This window comes from Tachypleus tridentatus, chromosome 8 (assembly GCF_004210375.1).
Source record: "Tachypleus tridentatus isolate NWPU-2018 chromosome 8, ASM421037v1, whole genome shotgun sequence".
Lineage (NCBI taxonomy): Eukaryota > Metazoa > Arthropoda > Merostomata > Xiphosura > Limulidae > Tachypleus > Tachypleus tridentatus.
In genome coordinates, this window is record NC_134832.1 from 85,049,412 (window position 1) to 85,070,409 (window position 20,998).

Here is a 20,998-nt window from a genome sequence, read left to right on the forward strand (position 1 = left end):
TTTTTGCAGATTTCATCACCTCTACAAATCTGAGCAATAATGACTTGCCTAGGTGATGATGTAACATCAGTACTCTCACCAAGACAAATGGAATCTACATGAACCAATATCTTTTGTTAGCTCTTCTGCTATGCTTGTTTCCATCTTTAATATTCTATCTTTTATTGTGTTTCTACTCATTTGCAATTCCTTAATGCGCTGAATATATTTTTTTTTTTCGAAAACCATCAAAAAGGAAAGGAGCACATTTTAGCCATGATTATTTAATATACTCTCCATCACTAAGTTAACTTCTATGCTGAGCAATATTTTTGAAATCTCAAAACTAGCAGCAACTAGGTCAGAACCACTTGCAAGAAACTTCATCAAAACATTTGACTACATGTTATTGTTGCTGACTTATCTAGAAAGGTGTTCTTTTTGTTCTTGCTCACTCTTATCACAAAGCCATTTATGAACAGTTTCATAAAGTTCACTTTACAGAAGTCCTGCATACCACTGTAACAGAAGATAAAATGCATAATACTTTATCATCGTTTTTGATCATGCCAAAGCTTTCAGTCCAGGATTCTTGAAAATCTGTACTGCTGCTCCTTCCATTTGAATGTTTTAGTTTCTTTGCTGGTTTAATTGAGATTCTGACAAGATGAAAAGTATAAATAAAAATTAAAAATATCTCACCAATTGAGTTAAATACAATAATTTAACTTACTGTAACATAACAGTAGGTGAAAATTTATGTCATTAATATAAAAATAAATCTACAGTTAACTAAAATATATGCATGCCATGCCAAATAACATAATTTTAAAAAATATAATTCATATATTTACTGCAAAAAAATAAATGCACATTTACTGTTATTATCACTAAATATCCACTCACAAACAACAGAAGAAAAATATAAGCAGAGCAAAGCCAATACCATCAGTTTACTTCTATTCTTTACTCCAATATTGATGTGTACACTGGGTCTGCAAGGAATTCAAAACATGTCATCTAGTATCACATGTTCCTGAAACTACAAAGCTGGCATCATGAGGGTGCAAGATGTATCTTGTGAACATTTCTCACTGCTCCTAGATTGGAAAAAAATCATCTGCGCTACATTTGGCAATAATGATAATTGTTATATATTTATTTATTATGGATTAGCATTATGATTTAAAGAATCAAAAGGCAAGGTACCACATGCCATGTGCCAGCAAACTTTTTCATGTATCACCTTGGATATGCGTGCCATAGGTTTGCCATCACTGGCATATATAGTAACAATCGTGCAAAATCAGTACGTATACAAAACATCAACAAAAACAAAGGGATAATCAAACTCTAAATACAAACATAGAAATAACCTAGATGGTAAAAAAATTACAAAAATCTAACTCACCAAATACTTAGCAGGGAAGACACAAAATACCTAAATTATGCAGAAATCACCTAAATCCACACAAGCAACCTAAACTCTATGTGGATATACCAACTGAGAGTAATGGATATACTGAAGAACTTACCACAGATCTCCTGAGAAAAAGAACAATACCTAACCCAGCAGATTACAACTGTAAAATCCCTCTTGAGCCACCATGCAAGGTTGGCCCTGATTCCAGGATGATGACATGATCCAAGAGATTGAAGGAGACGTGCCATTGGTCAAGAAGCATTCAATAAAGGTAATGCATGTGCACATGACCTAAGGGTTCCCAAAAGAGATAGAACCTCTCATGCAGAGACAGAAGAATGTAGAGCTTTATTGACTCCCCACTTCATATCATGGAGCCCAAGTGGAAAAGACTGGATCTAACCAAGATGGGAATTAAATAGAATCCCCAGGTGAAAAACACACTGCATAGGAGTAGGAAAGAACTTGTCTAAGTGTATGAACAAAACCCACTCAAGCAGTTTATTTAAGAAGTAAGTGAAAGTGAGAAACTGACTTGGCACAGAAAGAGGTGAGCATCAGCCAGCTGGTCATGTAATGATGAGTCCAAATACACAATGAGTGAAAAAGACATGCAAAAGAGCATGGTAGACTTTTAGAAAACATAAATCTTTCACATTCAAAAAGTTGTGTTTTTTGTGAAGTATTTTTAATAAACTAAAATAAAGATCTGTCTTTGAATATATTGAATATTTGTTTTAAATAGTCTGTGTGTAAAGTAATTGTCATGTTATGTGTGTGTGTTTTTCTCATAGTAAAGCCACATCGGGCTATCTGCTCAGCCCTCCGAAGGGAATAGAACTCGTGATTGTAGCGTTGTAAATCCGGAGACATACCGCTGTACTAGCGGGGGGCATTTTCATCTTAAGATTAAAAATAATTTCCTTACCTCATTAATCCCAAATTTCCTTTATGTAATCCTTAAAACTTCCTAAATACATTTCAACCATCTTTTGAGTAAACTTTACATTTGATCTATTACTTTTTATACCCTACTTCAAAATGGTCAATTTCACCAATCTTATAAATACCAAAAATTAAAAATAAATCTAAATTACTTTTTCTTTCTATAATTATTTCAAATCGTAACATGAAATTAAACTTGTATATCATAGGTAGCTTTAAGCTCATTATAGTATACATTTACTTACAATTAAATTTTAAACTTCTGCCCTTTCAATGACTCTAGGACCTGTATCTAACTTCCATTTGTGCTATTATAAGTTGTATCACTCAGTGCACATGTAGCTTACATTACGCTATTGAGCTACTACAAAGTATTCGCATTCTTACCTTGTAAAACATTTTTATTATATTATTATTACTATTTATTTTACCTAATTTAATCTTAAATAACCTGAAAATATCCGTATTTTCACATTTAAGTTCCTTTTCTAGCACCTGCTGTAGTTTCTTAGATCTTTTTATTCCAATTAGCCTACTCATTAGGCTTGCCAACAGCAGTTTAATATGTGTCATTTTTGTTCAACAGTAATTGTTGTTTAGAAGTGGTACTAACTGTATGTCTAAAGTTTGTCAAACAAGTTTGTACTTATTTTTTTTAATAAGTCCACTTTTTGATTTTAGTATCACCTATGACATAGTCTAATGTCAAGGGCAAACCCACCTTAAAATGTTTAAAATGGCGTCGTCGTTCTTAGTTGTAACGACGACATGATAATAAAATATGTATAACTGTGATCTGAGCGCCACACAGACCACACATTGGTGCATCAGTAACAGATAAAAGAAAGTGTTGAGTTAAAAAACTGTGACCAATACGTAGCCAAGCCAAAACAACTTCCTCCCTTTGATCTTTACAGAAATAAGATGGCCAAGGAGCCAAAAAAGGCTTGCTTTGAAAAAGCTTATTATTTCGTTATTCACTCCAGGTCAACTGCCAACTGGTGTACAGTCGGGTTTTGATAACTGGACCACAGTCCATGTATGGAACAGGTACAGTGGTGATAGAGCCAGAGCAGATGGACTTTGCCGCTCTGTAAGCTAGCTCATTCCCAAGAGGTGAAAGAGAGGATATGGAGGATGTTCAGTGCTCGTACACATTTGACACGAAGTTGCTTCATATGGGAAATAAAGTTTAATTTATAGTCAAATATAGGACCTAAGAACTTTGCCTCAGGGACGACAGGAAGTACAACATCATCAATAGGAAGTTCTGTATCTGGATGAATACCAAGTTGGTGGCAGAAATGTACACAAACAGTTTTAGGGAGTGATAGTTGAAATCCACTTGCTGTGGTTCACTTAAGTAGATAATATATTGCAGGTTGTAGCTGCCGCTCAATAAACCTCATGTTTGATGACTGACATGAGATGGGAAAGTCATCAAAACAATGACCATTTGCAACTGTAGGGGGTAGCTGTTCACTGATGGCATTAATCTTTATAATAAAAAGTGTGACACTCAGAACACAGCCATAAGAGACTCCAAGTTATTTTGGGAAAAAACGGGAAGGTGTTGAGCCCACACGGTCCTGGAATGGGCGGTTCATTAAAAAATGCCTAATAAAAAGTGGCAAATTGTCACGCAATCCGTGTGAGTGAAGGTCTCGCAAAATGCCATATTTCAATGTTATATCATAAACTTTCTCTAAACAAAAGAAATAGAAACAAAATGTTGTAGCTTCAAAAAGGTTTCTCTGACTGATGTTTCAAGGCGAATTAAGTAGTCTATCGTGGAGCGTTGTCTTCGGAACCCATACTGAGTGGGTAAGAGAAGGTTGTTTGATTCAAGGAACCAAACAAGACGAGCCTTAATCATCCTCTCTAAGATCTTACTGAGACAACTCGTCAAAGCAATTGGACGGTAATTCTAAGGAATCTTTGGATCCTTCCCAGGTTTAAGAATAGGGAGTACAATAGCTTGGTGCCAAGCATCAGGAAAGACATTCTCCTGTTCTGGTTAAAGACAGCCAGGAGAATAGTAAGAGAGGAAGGAGAAAGGTGGCGTAGCATCTCATAATGTATATCATGAAGTCCAACTGATGTATTGCCAGACCGATGAAGTGCAAGTTTGAGTTCCACAAGTGTAAGAGGGCAATTGTAGTCACAGGGATGATCAGTCGGATAGGCAAGAGGCAGATGTTCAACTTGTGTTTTAATAACTAAGAAGGAAGGGGATGAGTTTGAAGAACTAAATACATGAGAGAAACATTCACCAAAAGTATTGGCAATGCTCTGAGCATTCTGAAATTTTTCAAACTGGACGAGATAAGCAACATAAGGAATATCTTGTTGTTTACTATTCTGCCTGTTAAGCCATGAAATTATTTCAAATTATTGATTATGTGTGTCCCATTGTACCTTTCCATCATACTCTGTTGGTTTTTCAAATGAGCAATGTTTTTGAATTGGTCAGCTAAATTTTGTAACTGGATTTGGTGGTGACATAGCTGAAGTAGTCCACGAATACCTGCAGTCACAAATAGTAAATTAGTAGTGGTAAGAAATTTGGACCAAATAATTTCTCTGGTTCCTTATTTTATAGTAAATGACAATTACAGATAGGAATTATTGGTTAGATATAGAAAGAGGTGTGGCTGATTTGGTCTTTGTCAATACTTATTCATATTTCAAGTCACTTACTCTGAACTTGATGTTTCTTCCACATGTTTGATTTTGTCATTACAGCTTTGTCATAATTTGATGTCTTTCTATACTTTTTCAATCTTATTTTTTAAATCCTCCATAGATCATCAATTAATTTATCGAACTTGTATTCAGTGAGTTTTATTTTTATTATTATTTTAAATATTATGTCTCATTTTAGACTCTTAAATTCCGTTCTTTAACTTTTTTTCTTTCAATTTCCAACATGTTTCTTTTCAGTCTTCTTTTAATTTTCTGTCTCGTTCTTCTTGGCTTTCTTTTCATTGTTTAATCATTTCTAGTAAAGGTTGGATGTTGCTTCGCGATGTGGTTGTCATCTTGAAATTAGTCAAAGGTATATTTATCTTAATCAAAATAATCTCACTTCTGATATTAGTTATAATGCTGCATTTTTTATGAAGTCCCTTAGGAATTTTCAAGAATTAGAAAGTTGAAAGTTTGTTCTACAACTACAAGACACACTGATGATCGGTGAAGTATTTATATAAGCTACTTTTACAACAACAGTTTTTATAGCCTGAACACTTCGTCGACAGTGGATATGACAAATATTGTGCTATCAAATCTTGAATCTCTGTCGGTGTTTGGGTAAGAGAAGTTCATACACTGGAGGGTCAGGTTCTCTATGACCTCTTCCTCCTCCCCGTATCTATATCCTTGACGGATTGGTATTTATAATTGTAGAACTGAATGTTATTTTGATCCTTTTCAGGGCAATGTCCATGTAATGGCATTTTTTTATTGTTTAATACATAAATATATATATGTACATATATATATATATATATTATTATTATTAATTTTATTTTTTTTTTATTATTATTATTTATTCTTATATTTAAAATATAAGTTAACTAGGGAGAGATATTTAGAATTAGCTTCATCATGTATGAGGTGCCTGTCTAGTTCGCATAGTAATTCGTTTTTCATCCAATTCTTATTAAAGTACATTATTGTAATATGTAGGAGTCTATCTGGTATGGTTGGTATGTTCGAGTATTTGTGAATGAATTGAGATGATATTGTTCTTGGAACTCTGTATGCAGTTGTGAGGAGTGTGTTTTGGATTGTTTGTAGTTTGGTTTTAACTATTCTATTGCTTACAGTTGTCCATGCTGGAGCTGCATAATCTATTACAGGTCTAATATATATTTTATAGATTTTTAGTATGTTATCTGTGGATGCTCCACTGTTTTCACCAGTTAGACTCCTAGCATAGTTAGTTCTTCGCCAGACTTTATTTTTAATTTCGTTCACATGATTGATCCAAGTTAGTTTTGAATTATAGGTCAGACCTAAAACTTTTGCCGATGGGACAATCTGGAGTAGTGTGCCATTCATATATAATTCTGGCTGTAGCTTTTGTGTTTTGCCAATTTCGTAAAGACTACGAGTTGTGTTTTTGCTGTGTTTATTTTTATTCTATATTTTTAACAGTATTCACTTATTCTATTTAATTGCGGTTGTATGTTAGTGACTGCTATCGTGGGTGTTGCGGCACTTTTCCAGACTGCCACATCATCTGCGAACTGTGAAGAGAATCCATAATTCGGATCCTTCAGTAGCATATTGTTTAAATACATGATGAAGAGTATAGGGCTAACCACCCCTCCCTGAGGGACACCAGCTTGTGGAGTAAAGTATTCAGTAAAAGTTCCTTCAACATTTACTCTACATTTTCTATTTTCCAAAAAGTTAGATAACCAGCGAATAATTCCTCGCGGTAATTCCATTTCATTCATTCGGAACCTTAGACCATCGTGCCATACAGTGTCGAATGCTTTCTCGATATCAATGAAGCAAGCGACAGTACATTCTTTTTTATTGAAGCTTTCTATTATGGTTTCGGTTAATCTGATTAGGTGGTCCGTCGTTTGTCTAAATTTCCTGAATCCATTTTGTTCTTTTGGTAATTCTGGTGTTATCTCCAAGAATGTGGAGAGTCTATTACTGATTATTCTTTCAAGAATTTTGCCTACACAGCTGGTCAGGCTGATTGGTCGGTAGCTATTAGGTTTATTTGCTGGCTTTCCTTCCTTATGGAACATTAATATATTTGCAAGCTTTCAAGAAACTGGGATGTATCCTGAGGATAGTGATAAGTTAAAAAGTGAATTTAGGTGGTCAAACAATTTCGGAGTGCCCTTTTTTAGAAGGATAGCTTGTATTTCATCTTCACCTGGTGCTTTGCTTTGTTTTTTGTGTTTTTTATTGCTTCGAGTAGTTCTTGAAGGGATATTTCATTTGTCAGTAACGTGCTTGCATAATCTGTGTAGGAACTTGTATTTGTATCAGTTATGTTTATTGGAAAAATTGGTTAAAATTGATGTTTATTGTTTAATATGTGATTAGTGACTTTATTGTAGAAATATGTATCCATATCTGGGTCAGTGTGAGTTTTAAAAGTATTTTGAAGTTGATCTTTGAAAGCTTCGGCTATTTCTTTATTTGTGTGTGCTATAGTATTATTATGTTCGAGTGCAGGATATTTCTTTGTGTCTATATTTTCATTGGTGAGCCTTTTAAGATGTGACCAGAATTTTTTCGGGTCGGTTTTATCATTTATTTTTTAGCAGTAATTGTCCCATTTATATTGTTTTTGTTGTTTTATTTGTGTTCTAATGTGATTTCTAATGTTGTTTATTTGCGTTTTGGTTTCTCTGTCTCTTGTTATCATGTACTGTCTTCTTAATTGTCTTCGTTTTTTGATTAGATTGATTATTTCTGTGGTGGGTTTCCATGTGTTGTTTGTTGTTTTATGGTGTTGTTTTGGTATTGTTAACTTGGCTGCTTTCTGAAGGCACTTCGTAATTGTTTGACAGTAGTTATCCATTTCAATATGTGTTTTAACTTCTTTTATAACTTTATTAGGTAATAGGTTGTCTAATTCCTGTTTGTAATTTTGCCAATCTGCTTTTCTATAATTAAATTTTTCTTTCCTAAATGTCATATTTTTATGGGGGGCGAGATCGAACACACATTATATTGGAAGGTGATCACTGTCAACATCCTTTCCCACTTGAAATTTTATTAGTTTCTGGCTCAGATTATGTGTACACATACACAGGTCTAGTATGTCACTGCAGTTAGTGGCATACGGGATGGTATCAATTAATAAAACAATATTGTTATCATCTATGAATTGTAATAAACTTCTACCATTGTAGTTTGAGTTCCGGCATCCAAAGGTAACATTTTTGCTATTTAAGTCACCCATAACTATGGAGTTATGATTGTGGGAAAAAATGTTATTGAGTAATGCTATATCTAGTTATTTATGAGGTCAGTAAATTCCTGCTACGGTTACTTTTGGTTTATTCCTTTGCAGGATATCTACAGTAACATGTTCGTTGTTACTGCTCAATTTAATTTCTATTACTGAAAGCTCCACTTTGTAGAGTAGCATAATGCCTCTGTTTTCATCATTCTTATTTATTCTGTCTTTCCTTATTGTTGAATAATTTGGTATTTTAAATCTATTGTTATTGTATATCAGAGTTTCGCTTACTATTATAATATGGGGGTTAGTTTCTTGTATTAGGTCTTCGATCTCATGTTTCTTGGAAGCTATTGCACCTTGGATGTTGATATATACTACTGTGAACATTGTGCTGTGAGCATGTATCCAGTAAGTGTTGATATTATGAAGGGTATGTGTGGTGTGATGTGTTTTTTGGATATATTAATCAATAATTCGAAGCAGTTGGTTATTTGGTTTTGTGTATTATGTTACAAATTCTGTAAATATGTTTTTGATTATGGTTGTGAAAAGGCTTGTTTTATCTGGTGTGTTAGTATTCGTTTCTTGGATGGTGGTGCTGTTTTCTTGTGGCTTTTGTGTTTGTGTTAAGGTGTTCTTATCCTAGTAATAATGTTCTGTTCTTGCTGTTTGTGGGGTTCTTTTCCTTTTAACATTTCTGCATATGTGGTTTTAGTTGTTTTATTAAATTCTGTTGACATGTCTGTTTTTGGTTGTCTGTTTGTATTTGGTTGATTCTGTTCTGATGATGGTGTTCTTATCTGATAAATACGTTGTTTTATTTGTTTGTATTTATCACATCCTTTATAATTGGCTGTGTGGGTTTGACCACAGTTACAACATTTGGGTGTTTCTTTATCTTTTTTACACTGCTTGATATGGTGTTCCTCTCCACAGTCGCAGCATCTCGGTGTTGCTTAGCAGGCTGCAGAGACATGTCCACATCTTTGGCAATTGTAACATTGTGTTAGTACAGTTGCCGGAGTTTTTAGCTGTTCTACTTAGTATTTTTTATACCAAAGCGTTATTCCATTATTTATTAGTTTTAGTATGTTGTAACTGTCGTCTATGTCTATACGTATAAAATTAGTGGGTGCCTGTGTTTTCTTTGAGATTATTCGTTCTATTTGATTGTGTGGAATGCCTTGTTCATCTAAAGCTTGTGTGACTGATTCTAATTTAATGGTCTGGTGAAACCCTCTTACTACAATGGCTTTAGGTTGCGGCTTACTTCCTGGCAGGTAAATTTTAATTTTTCCTGGTTTGAAAGCATCTGCTGGCCACTCCTTTACTAATCTGTTTAGGTCAGCAGCATCTTGTCCTTGAACAAGGACACCGCCTCTGGGCAGACGCTTGATGTTAACAATAATTACGAGCGGCTTGCTGCAGCATTTAACCTCTGTCGCAAGTCGAGATTGGTTGTACTGGCCTGGAATACCTTCTATAATGATTGAGAATTGTGGTGGTTTTGTTTTTTGTGTCATATTGTTACTTATTTTTTGTTCTTTCTGTAATGTTTTTTTTCTTTTTGATGTGACTGTAATAAAACCTTCTTCTCGGTGTCTGGTTCACTGTCTGTGGTATTTTTCTGAATATTATTATGACTGTTTTCAGTAGAATTACCAATATCCACGGTGTTTGTTTTTACTTCTATTTCTTTTACATTGTTAGTTATTTTATTGTTAATGTTACTTGCAGGGGAAGCTACCTCTACCTCGGTATTAGTAACAACAACTGCTTCTTCTTCATTTTCGGAATTTTCCGTAGAATTAGTTTAATGATTTTTCTTTTGACTTTTCTTCTTTTTCTTACGTTATTTTCGTTTGTTTTTTTCTGCTGTACTAACTTCCATTTTAGCTGTAATAATGGTGAATTAGTTAAATTATTTTCGATTTGCCACCAACAAGACTTGACTTACTTGTTTTCTGTATATCCTGATCGGCATCGGTACTTTTTTCGTCTGCCACAGTTTGTTCTCGTCTGATTTTTTTCTCCAGGTGAGATCTTGAACGTGGTTTCTCGCTCTGCTGTCAGTGATTTTTTCAGGTGGCCGCCGCTGTAGTAGTAGTCTCTGTAGTCAATCGCACTGGTAATGTGTTATATATTTTTGCAGCTGTATTAGTTGGGGAAGCCTATCTATTCAAACTTTCCTTTTTTGCGTTAAGAGAACACGTCTGTATCTTTCTCACTCTCGCCAACAAAAACCGTGTGTTATCAAAATAATATTATTGTTTGTTTTTTGAATTTCGCGCAAAGCTAGTCGAGGGCTATCTGCGCTAGCCGTCCCTAATTTAGCAGTGTAAGACTAGCAGGAAGTCAGCTAGTCACCGCTAACTCTTGGGCTACTCTTTCACCAACGAATAGTGGGATTGACCGTAACATTATAACGCCCCCACGGCTGGGAGGGCGAGTATGATTGGCGCAACGCGGGCGCGAACCCGCGACCCTCGGATTACGAGTCGCACGCCTTAACGCGCTTGGCCATGCCGGGCCTACGTAGACTCATCACTTACCAAAAACGTATTTGAGTGTTCCCTGGTGGGATACCAGGAAGTCTTCTGATTTACAACGTTATTGTCAAGGGGTTCTATTCACCTTGGTGGATACAGCAGACAAGCCGATGTGTCTTTGGTATAACAAAACACAACTAAATATACTCTTCAAAAAAAGAAACGCAAAAGGAATATTTTTTTTTATTTTAAAGAGAAATATATGTAATAACGTTACAAGCTCAGAGTATGTGATGTTACACGTGTTAAGGCACTGATTGTCTGACCAAAATGACAATAAAAGTTGTGCAATTTGAAAACGGAGGAAAACATCGGATGTTTCGCCAAAATGCATTCGTGTCCAATAAATTTGTTTGAGAGATCTGCATGTTCTGCAAGTGCAACATGTGCAAAATCCCTATAAAAGTGACGGGTTCTCGGTTTCCATAGCTCAGTGTTAAGCCACCGACACGCAATACAGTTACGCCAAGACTGACTGAAGCACAACGCAACAACGCCATTGGTCGCTTGAAAGCAGGCGAATCTCTATCAGATATTGCCAGAGCTGTAACTGTCCACCCAAGCACCATCACAAGGCTATGGAATCGTCACCAACAACATGGATCAACTTGTGACCGTCCACGATCTAGCAGACCTCGTGTGACCACGCCCGCACAAGATTGCTACATCCGGTTACGTCACCTTCGGGATAGAACCACCACTGCGACGTCTACTGCCTCAACCATACCAGGGCTGCGTAGGATTTCCAATCAGACCGTACGCAACCGTCAATATCAACGACGTTTTTCAACATGACAACGCTTGTCCTCACACAGCCCGACTCACCACTGTCTTCTTGAGACACCACAACATCAACGTTCTTCCCTGGCCCTTCAGATCACCAGATTTAAACCTCATCGAACATCTTTGGGACGAGTTGGACCAACGTCTGCGACGGCGACAACCTCAACCGCAGACTCGCACATGTAAAAAAAATGAGCACATGCGCGCGCATCTACCAAAATGAGGATCTGCGCTCCAATTTTTGGTAGATACCAATTTATGGACATACGCACGTATGTAACAAAATGAGCACCTACGCACATATATAACAAAATCAGCATCTGCGCGTGCATTTACTAATTTATGGACATTCGCGTGCATCTATCAAAATGTTAATGCATTGCCGATGATAATTATGAGTGCTAAGCTACACAAGGCAAAGAAAAATATGAAACTTTTGCCTCATAAATGGGGTATGTAGATAGTGGCCAACAAATTAAAACGTGTAATTTAAGTCATTTAATACGTGTGGCCTTTATGCACCGTGACATAAAATCTACCAGTGTTTGAAATTATTCGTTGGGAATGTGGCACCATGCTTTCAAGATTGTTTGTTTGTTTTTCGAATTCGCATAAAGCTACTCGAGGGCTATCTGTGCTAGCCGTCCCTAATTTAGCAGTGTAATACTAGAGGGAAGGCAGCTAGTCATCACCGCCAACTCTTGGGCTACTCTTTTACCAACGAATAGTTGGATTGACTATCACATTATAACACCCCCACGGCTGAAAGGGCGAGCATGTTTGGTGCGACGGGGATGCGAACTCGCGACCCTCAGATTACAAGTCGCATGCCTCAACACGCTTGGCCATGCCAGGCCCATATTTCGTAATATTTATAAAACTCGTCGATTAAATTCCCCACTCTTTCGAATGTCTTTTCAATTCAAAATACAAAAATTTATTACTTTGAAATGAGAACGTTATTGGTTTGTTTCGAATTTCGTGCCAAGATACTCGAGGGCTATCTGCGATCGAGAACGTTATACTTTTGATATAATTACATTTCAATTTTAGCCGTTTCCGATGCATGTTGTTACAGATCAGTGTTGTTTCGTTTTTCACTATTAACTGTTTCTGTTGTATTAGAAATGAATTTGAGAGAAATTAAATATGAAAGGAAATAAAACTCGAAAAATATTTTTGTTAATAGTTACCTTCAAAAGACAACTGGTAAAATTCTCCGGTAGGACAACTGTAATGCTTTGGACGTACAATGCGAAAATCAGAGTTCGGCTGCCGCCGGTAAACAGAGCACTTAACCTGATGTGGCTTTACTATAGGAAAACATATATGTGGTAAAGACACTAATAATGTGTGTTTATATGTGAAGTTATTTTCCTGACGAAAAATTACATTTCATTATCAGTAAAGAAAATATATAACCAAGCAATATGTGTTACTACTCAGAGAAATATTTAGTTGTGTTTTGTTATACCAAAGACACATCGGCTTATCTGCTGTATCCACCAAGGTGAATAGAACCCCTTGACAATAACGTTGTAAATCAGAAGACTTCCTGGTATCCCACCAGGGAACATTCAAATACGTTTTTGGCAAGTGATGAGTCCATGTGATTTTTAATACAAATTTGTTATTAAATGGCTATAGTACAATGATATTATTTCAATAAAAGTGTCAGTAAATAAATTAATAAAGCGCGGATTTTTCAATTAGGTTTTAACAAAAACAAAAAAGTCTTGATCTTGAAGCAAAATAATAAAACTTCAGTTGACCCGTAAATTGTCGGTATTGTGATTTGCACTTGTCACAAGCCATTAATACTAGACCTATTACATTTTGAACACATTTTCATTTTTTTTTTCAAAAATTAGAAGAGTTTATATAAGTATTATCGGGTCCGGAATGGCCCAGTGTGTTAAGGCATTCGACTCGTAATTTGAGGGTCGCGGATTCGAATCCCGGTCGCACCAAACGTGCTCGCCCTCCCAGCCGTGGGGGCGTTATAATGTGACGGTCAATCCCACTATTCGTTGGTGAAAGAGTAGCCCAAGAGTTGGCGGTGACTAGCTGACTTCCTGCTAGTCTTACACTACTAAATTAGGGACGGCTAGCGCAGATAGCCCTCCACTAGCTTTGCGCGAAATTCAAAAAACAAACAATAATATTATTTTGATAACATAATATTTGTCATATCCACTGTCGACGAAGTGTTCAGGCTATAAAAACTGTTGTTGTAAAAGTAGCTTATATAAATACTTCACCGATCATCACTGTGTCTTGTAGTTGTAGCACAAATTTTCAACTTTCTAATTCTTGAAAATTCCTAAGGGACTTCATAAAAAATGCAGCATTATAACTAATATCAGAAGTGAGACTGTTTTGATTAAGATAAATATACCTTTGACTAATTTCAAGATGACAACCACATCGCGAAGCAACATCCAACTTTTACTAGAAATGATTAAACAATGAAAAGAAAGCCAAGAAGAACGAGACAGAAAATTAAAAGAAGACTGAGAAGAAACATGTTGGAAATTGAGCAGATGCTCATTTTGGTAGATTGGTAGATACGCGCGCAGGTGCCCATTTTGTTACATGCGCGCGCATGTTCATAAATTAATAAATGCATACGCAAGTATTCATTTTGTTACATGCGCGCGCATGTCCGTAAATTGTTAGATGCACGCGCAAGTGCTCATTTTGGTACAAAGTGTTATGATCCGCTTTAAAGTAGCATTGATTCTGGTTTCTTGTCCACCATGATGATGGCAGTAGAGGTTTAGTTTCACGGATAATTCTTCCAGCTACAGCTTTCTCTGTATTCTTGCCAATTACGTTTAGTAATGATGATTCGATAATGACAATTATCTGTCCTGAGTTTCACAAATGACAATACTCCAATTGTGACCTCGGCAGGTTTTTAAGCCCACAACGTCCTACATCAGAAACTGGTTTTCACTTTCTGCATCCATTTGTTTATTCCTAATAATGTAACAAGGCGAGGATAGTTAAATGTAACTTAAGAAAGCAAATTATTTTGTACAAAAGACATACAACTGGTGACAAAGTTTGCATTCAACTTCAATAATAATCTCATAAGGCTGTAAGCAATATAAAAGAAGTGTATCTGGATCACTTGTTGCTAATATATTAAGAAAGATTAAAAACTGATTTAATTAATACCATTACTACTTTTAATGCACATTACGTGGGTCTATGTCTATTGGGTAATTGTGCTCGTTATGGCCAGGTGATTAAGGCGCTCGACTCGGAATCCCCGTCACACCAAACACTTTCAGTCGTGAGAGCGTTATAATGTGACAGTTAATCCAACTGTATAAGAGTAGCCCAAGAGTTGGCGGTGGGTGGTCATGACTAGCTACTTTCCCTCTTGTCTTACACTGCAAAATTGGGGTCGGCTAGTGCAGATAGTTCTCGTGTAGCTTAGCACGAAATTCAAAGAGAAACAAACATTCTAAGGGATATTTTAACAACGTCAAATACACATTAAAGTGCAGCAAACAGAATGCAAACGTGAGTGAGTTGTTACTAATCGAAGTTAAGTTTTCAATGTCTACGTTACTGTGTTGTAAATTTAACTACCGTCTCAATAAAACATTGTGGTAACTATTTAATGTGGTGAGCATTTTTCCATAAAAACGTACCAATATAATCTGAGATAGTAGAAAAACTAAATCTTTGCTCTATGTGATGTGTACCTAGGAAAATGCACCAGTGTTCGAAGTGGAGCTGGAATGGAAGTGGCCAGCTCAAGGATTTTCCTATTATCAGCAGCTAAGTAGTAGTTGTTAATTTACATATCAGTCCCTGGCTATGATAGGTGACTTTTGATGGCTAGGATAAAAAAAAAAAAAAAAGAGTCATCTTACAATAGTATACGTTACCATTTTTGAGTTTCACAGTGACTACGTCATTGTAGTCCATGCTACCATGCTCCATTATGTGCAAGATGGTGGCCGTTCACTCTGATAGTATAGTTTCCATTGCAAAATGTTCCATCATAAAGCAGTCACGTAAAGAACAAACTTACACTTGTTTGCTTTCCTTATTCAGTTTAGTGTACAAAGACGATAATTCTCCATCGCAGTTTCGGCAGTCTGATTCCAAGGATGAATTAATTGGAATGTCTTCGAATGAAAAAGCAGAAATACTTATTGCTTTTCTCTATACATTCTAGTGTATGATTTATAACGTAGCCAATCCTCTTTTAGTGACACAAATGTCTAGTTTATAACGCAACCAATCTTCTGTATACTGCGTGGTTTATAATATACCCAGTCCTCTGCGTACATTAATGTCTGGTTTATAATGCACTCACAGCTTTCTATATAATTGTAGTTTATTTTTTTGTTTTCCAACATTTTCTACTTGTATGTTAAACAGCCCATTTTATGCTGAACTAATGTAACCTTTTCCAAAATCAGTACATTATAATAGAATAAACAGTGTTGTTACAGATGATATGTAAAAAATAATGTGTATGGATTATTTAAAAAATTGCTTTGTTTCATAATATTTATATTATTATGCATTTAATATACCTGTTGTCTTTATGTAAAACATCTTTCAGGGATTTCTCTTCGGATAACACATTCTCTTTCAATTATTTTAAAAGAGAACCATTACTGGTCACTTCTTACTGGATCTCAAATTCCTAAGTAAGTACTTTTCTTATGTAGTTGGATTCAAGTTATATGAAAATATTACCTCTATGCTTCTTAATCAAAGATATCTAATAATTTTGCTTCTACACAACTGAATTCTGACAATGTTACTTGTATAGAGCTAGGTTTAAGTATCTAAAAATATTATTCTTATATAGTTGGATTTAAATATTCAAACAGTGTTACCTGTATACTCCTGGATCTGTATTATCTATGTTATTTGTATATTGCTGGATGAGAGTCATCTGACAGTGTCATTGGTATACTCCTTGATCTAGTTATATAACACTACTTGTATAATGTTGAATCCAAGCTCACTATCAGTGTTATTTATATACTACCAGATCCAAGTTATCTAACAATAGTACTTATAAACTGCTGGATCCTAGTTCTTGTATTCAGTTACTTTATTCAGCAGTGCTGTATTCATGTACTATGATTGTGCTAAATTAACTTTACAACTTCTGTAATTATGTTAATAATTCTTTCTTATATTTTTTTCAGTTTGTAATTATTTTTATAACACTTTCATGTCCTTAACCTCTTCTATATCTGTAATAATGATAGTAATACTTTCTTGTCCTACACCCGTTTTACTATTATCTTTTTTGCTTGGTAATGTTCACTTGTTTTAACAGTAATTAACTAAATTTGATAGAAATATTGAATTAAGCATCATTCTTGTATCTGTTATTAGTTCAGAACATTAATACTTCCTTACAATGGAAACTACACTTTTCCACACTCTTCCAGTGATAATTACTAGCTGTTTCAGATATGAATTATTGACATATACGCTAGGTTATCTTCAGATTAACAGAGAGTGGATTTCTTGCCATCATGAACTGAATTGAGTTGCTTGCTTTATGCTTTAAAAGTGTATACAAACATGTTAACTGAGTCCTGGTGGTTCAGCAGTAACTATGAGAGGCCGTTAATGATAGATATAACATGTTTATTTCATTTGTAGGTTTGTTCCAATACAAACACGAAGAAAGCTTATAGAATATTCACTTTGCAGTTCACATGATCTGTTCTGTCTCTCATTTTGGCATGTTGTGCCTCAAGCCACAGTTATTATCGTCAAGAAACTTGATGTCAGTAATGGGTGGACAGGTGATATCTATATAATTTTGATGTCATATTTCAATAAATGTAACTGGGAGGAGCTAACCATCCTATATTATAAAGTCATTCCTTGATTGTTGAAAGAAAGCAGGGCCTGTTCATTTTAAGTTTAATGATATTCTTTAATTACTAAAAGGGAAATCACTAAAATGGAGAGAGGGTATGTACATTTTGAATTAATATTTCAACATTTTGTTTTCATGAAGAGAAAACATTTATTCATGACTGATTTCTCCAACAGGTTTGCTTCTAACATCAAAATTTCAGGAAAAGGAACAGAAGAAAGCATTGTCTCTACATTCACAATCAATAACTTCTATCACAACTATATAGGAAAATAAAAATTAAGAAAAAATTAAAACAATCTATAATAATAATATTCATTGTTTCTTTAAACGAAATTTAAACTTTACATATTCTTAAAATCAAAATTATAAAGGATAAAATTTATTACAAAACAAACATCATCTAATTATGTATTATCTTTTATAAAGTTTAGATAAATTATTAAATTTGGTCAATAAGAACAGATTTTAAACTTTTTTTTTTTTTACAGATGATGTTCTGAAAAGTTTTTTCTGCTAAAATATTTAAAATACTCAAACAACGAATACAATGTCTGTTGATTATGTAAATACTGAGTTTACAAACTTAAACATCATCCATCTATGTGCCTTCTGACTTTCTAATCTTTCAACCTTATTTAAGATGAAATTATTATGACCCTGTTTCATTACTCCTATGGTTTCTTTAGTATTTCTTGATGCCATATTATTTGGTTAAGCCAAAAATAATTTGTAATTTTACTAATTTTATTCAATGATTAATAAACCATAAGATTGTTATTTTGTTTTAAAAACTATTTGACATGACAAAACAAGGATGTATACTGAAAAATACATCCTTTTTTTATAATATTGAATTATGTTTACTTTTTTAGTCATCATTTGTGATATTGTTTAGTCACAATATGTAACATTAAATAGTGGTTCAAATAGCCATGAAAAAAATTTAACAAAATCATAAATAAAGATAAAGTAAACAAAATCAATGATTAAGAAAATAGATAAAAAGAAATGTTGCTTCTACATATTCCTCAGTTTACAGTGTAAAATGTTTTGTAAAAAACAAAATAAAACTTTTTCTGACTGAATGAAATTAGTCAAATATTGAATAAAACTAAAGGTAAAATTAATCTCATGGAAGAAAAGAGTACTTATAACTTTGAATGTGATTTGTACTTTATATGTACACTCTGTACATACAAATGTTTGGGTATAATGCACCTAACCATCTGTATACTCTAATAGGTGGTTTATAGCATACATAATTGAATGTGATTTATGTACATTGGTCTTGTAATACAGTGGGAAAAATACTTTAATTTGGCTCAACCAAATAACACAAAGGCTAGAAATATAAGAGCAACTATAAATTCATAAAATTTTAAAAGGGCAGATAGGAGCTTCTTAGCCCATCAAGGATGTCCCTTCCAGCTTCCAACTATCTTGAACTCAGTTACATTTTCTTCCTCCACTTTTGACTTATATTTTAACCAGCTCTCTGTAGTCCTCAAAGTCCGTATGATTTTCAGTAAGTTTAAATTTCTTGAATTTATTATATTTATCTCCATTATGATCTCTTAAACATTTACTAAACCATACTGGCTTATTCTGCTCCAATTTGCCTTTTTTTCTATACGGAATATGTATTTACTGTATACATATCAATTTTTCCCTACATGCTTCCCACATCAGTTAAAGGTACCATGTTTCTTCAGTACTACATAAGTAAACTCCCAAACCTAATAGTACACTGGTCACTTGCACTTAAATGCTAGCCAACTACAACTCTAGCATATTCACATTAGATATTAATGTTAAATCTAATATTACATTTGTTCTTGTAGGTTCCATAACCAGTTGGTATACAAAAGTATCTGGAATAATTTTCATAAACTTATCTCCTTATTATCAGATGCAAAATTATCTCCTAATACTTGCCCAAACTGACTTAACCTTATTGCTATTTTCTCTAATATGCTCAAACTCAACAGGATGCAATTCATTCCTCACACATAAAGCTACTCCTTCCCCTTTTTATTTCAGTACTCTATCTGTATTTAATAATCTGCAGCTTGGTAGATCAAAAAGATTCTTCTAACCACAACTGTTAATATCCAACCAAGTCTCAGTGATGCATGATATCAAAATCCACAGTTTCCAGAACTGCTCTGAACTCATCAGTTTTACTTCTAGCATTATGACAGTAACAATCAGTCATATATTTCAAAACAAATTCATATTTTATGCTTGTTGTACATGTTTTCCTATCAATTTCCAATTTTACTAACTTCATAGCCCTCACCTCTGTTTGGTCCTAATTTAAATCTATGAATATAACCAGGTTAATTCTCATTGCTTAACATGCTAACCCTACATTAACTTAACATTACTTAACATGCTAACCAAAAAGAATAACCGTCCCATTAAAATTATCTTACAAATTCAACCAACCTATTTGCTCATACTGATTTACGCTTGGCATTCAATCCGAGTGACCAACTTGGTATCTCAACCCCACAATGTATTCTTGGCAGTATCCCTGACAAAATCAAGCTATGGCCACGTTCCTTAATGTCTGTCTTTGTTAATATTTTATACTTATCAGTAAGCTCTTCATATCCATCTTTACCTACACAGTTAGCCTCAACATGTACCACAAAATGTGCATTTATACTAGTATCTTAAACTATCTCTCTGGTTATATCAGTTTTATCCTATACCTCAACTCACCTATTATTTTATTCCTATTTCTCCACATACCACTGTGTCTGCATGCCTAACTACAGTCACTTACATATATAACTTCTCTATATTTTACACTATCATTCTTTGTGCTTCCCCCTAATCACTGCCAAGTGCTTGGAAGTGGTTACTTAACCTAAATCCAAGTCCACCCTTGTCATCAAGTGCATTAGTTTCCAATCTTTCAGCCCTATTTCCATTCTTAGCTCAACTATGAAACACGTTAAAGTATTTATATCTTAAGTAAAGAAGAAAGGTTGGAAAATAATATGAAATGTACGTGACATTGTCTTTGTTAATTATGTAAACTAACAGTTACATGACCACTGGCTTTTTATATTTATATAGTTGCGCATTATAAAATAGTTTATCAGTATTTCTATAAAGATTTTAATCGTGTATTAAATAACAATTATCAGTCCTCCATTGGCACAGTAGTATGTCCGTAGACTTATAACACTTTAAACTAGGTTTCAATACCCATGATAGACAGAGCACAGATAACCCAATGTATAACTTTGTTTAATTACAAAAGAAAACATTTATTTTTCGAGTATTTTAACTATTTTAATAAATTCCTTGAATTTAGACATTTAAATATTTTTCTGCTAATATAGTTTCGTATGATGTAGCTATCAATAAAAATTCATTTTTCACCAATGGGAAAAAAAGTGATTGATTAATCATGCATAAAGTTTTTATTGTAATGATAATTAATAAATTTGATTCTTAGTTTCAACAGGACTTTTTAGTTC

The 20,998-nt window shown here is 34.3% G+C and overlaps 2 long non-coding RNA genes across 3 annotated transcripts; one reads left to right on the plus strand and one right to left on the minus strand.

The window, feature by feature from the left end:
* Nucleotides 1-276: 276 nt before the first annotated feature.
* LOC143224208 (uncharacterized) lies at nucleotides 277-2,723 on the minus strand. Its single transcript, XR_013013271.1, has 3 exons — nucleotides 2,593-2,723; nucleotides 926-1,079; nucleotides 277-638 (listed from the first exon to the last, which is right to left on the minus strand). It is a non-coding gene; the product is annotated as an uncharacterized LOC143224208 (long non-coding RNA).
* Nucleotides 2,724-14,349: 11,626 nt separating this feature from the next.
* LOC143222830 (uncharacterized) lies at nucleotides 14,350-20,914 on the plus strand. 2 transcript variants are annotated; one of them, XR_013012519.1, is made up of 3 exons: nucleotides 14,350-15,157; nucleotides 16,215-16,302; nucleotides 17,678-20,914. It is a non-coding gene; the product is annotated as an uncharacterized LOC143222830 (long non-coding RNA). The 2 variants fall into 2 exon arrangements; XR_013012518.1 differs by having other exon boundaries at nucleotides 14,350-16,302.
* Nucleotides 20,915-20,998: the final 84 nt, after the last annotated feature.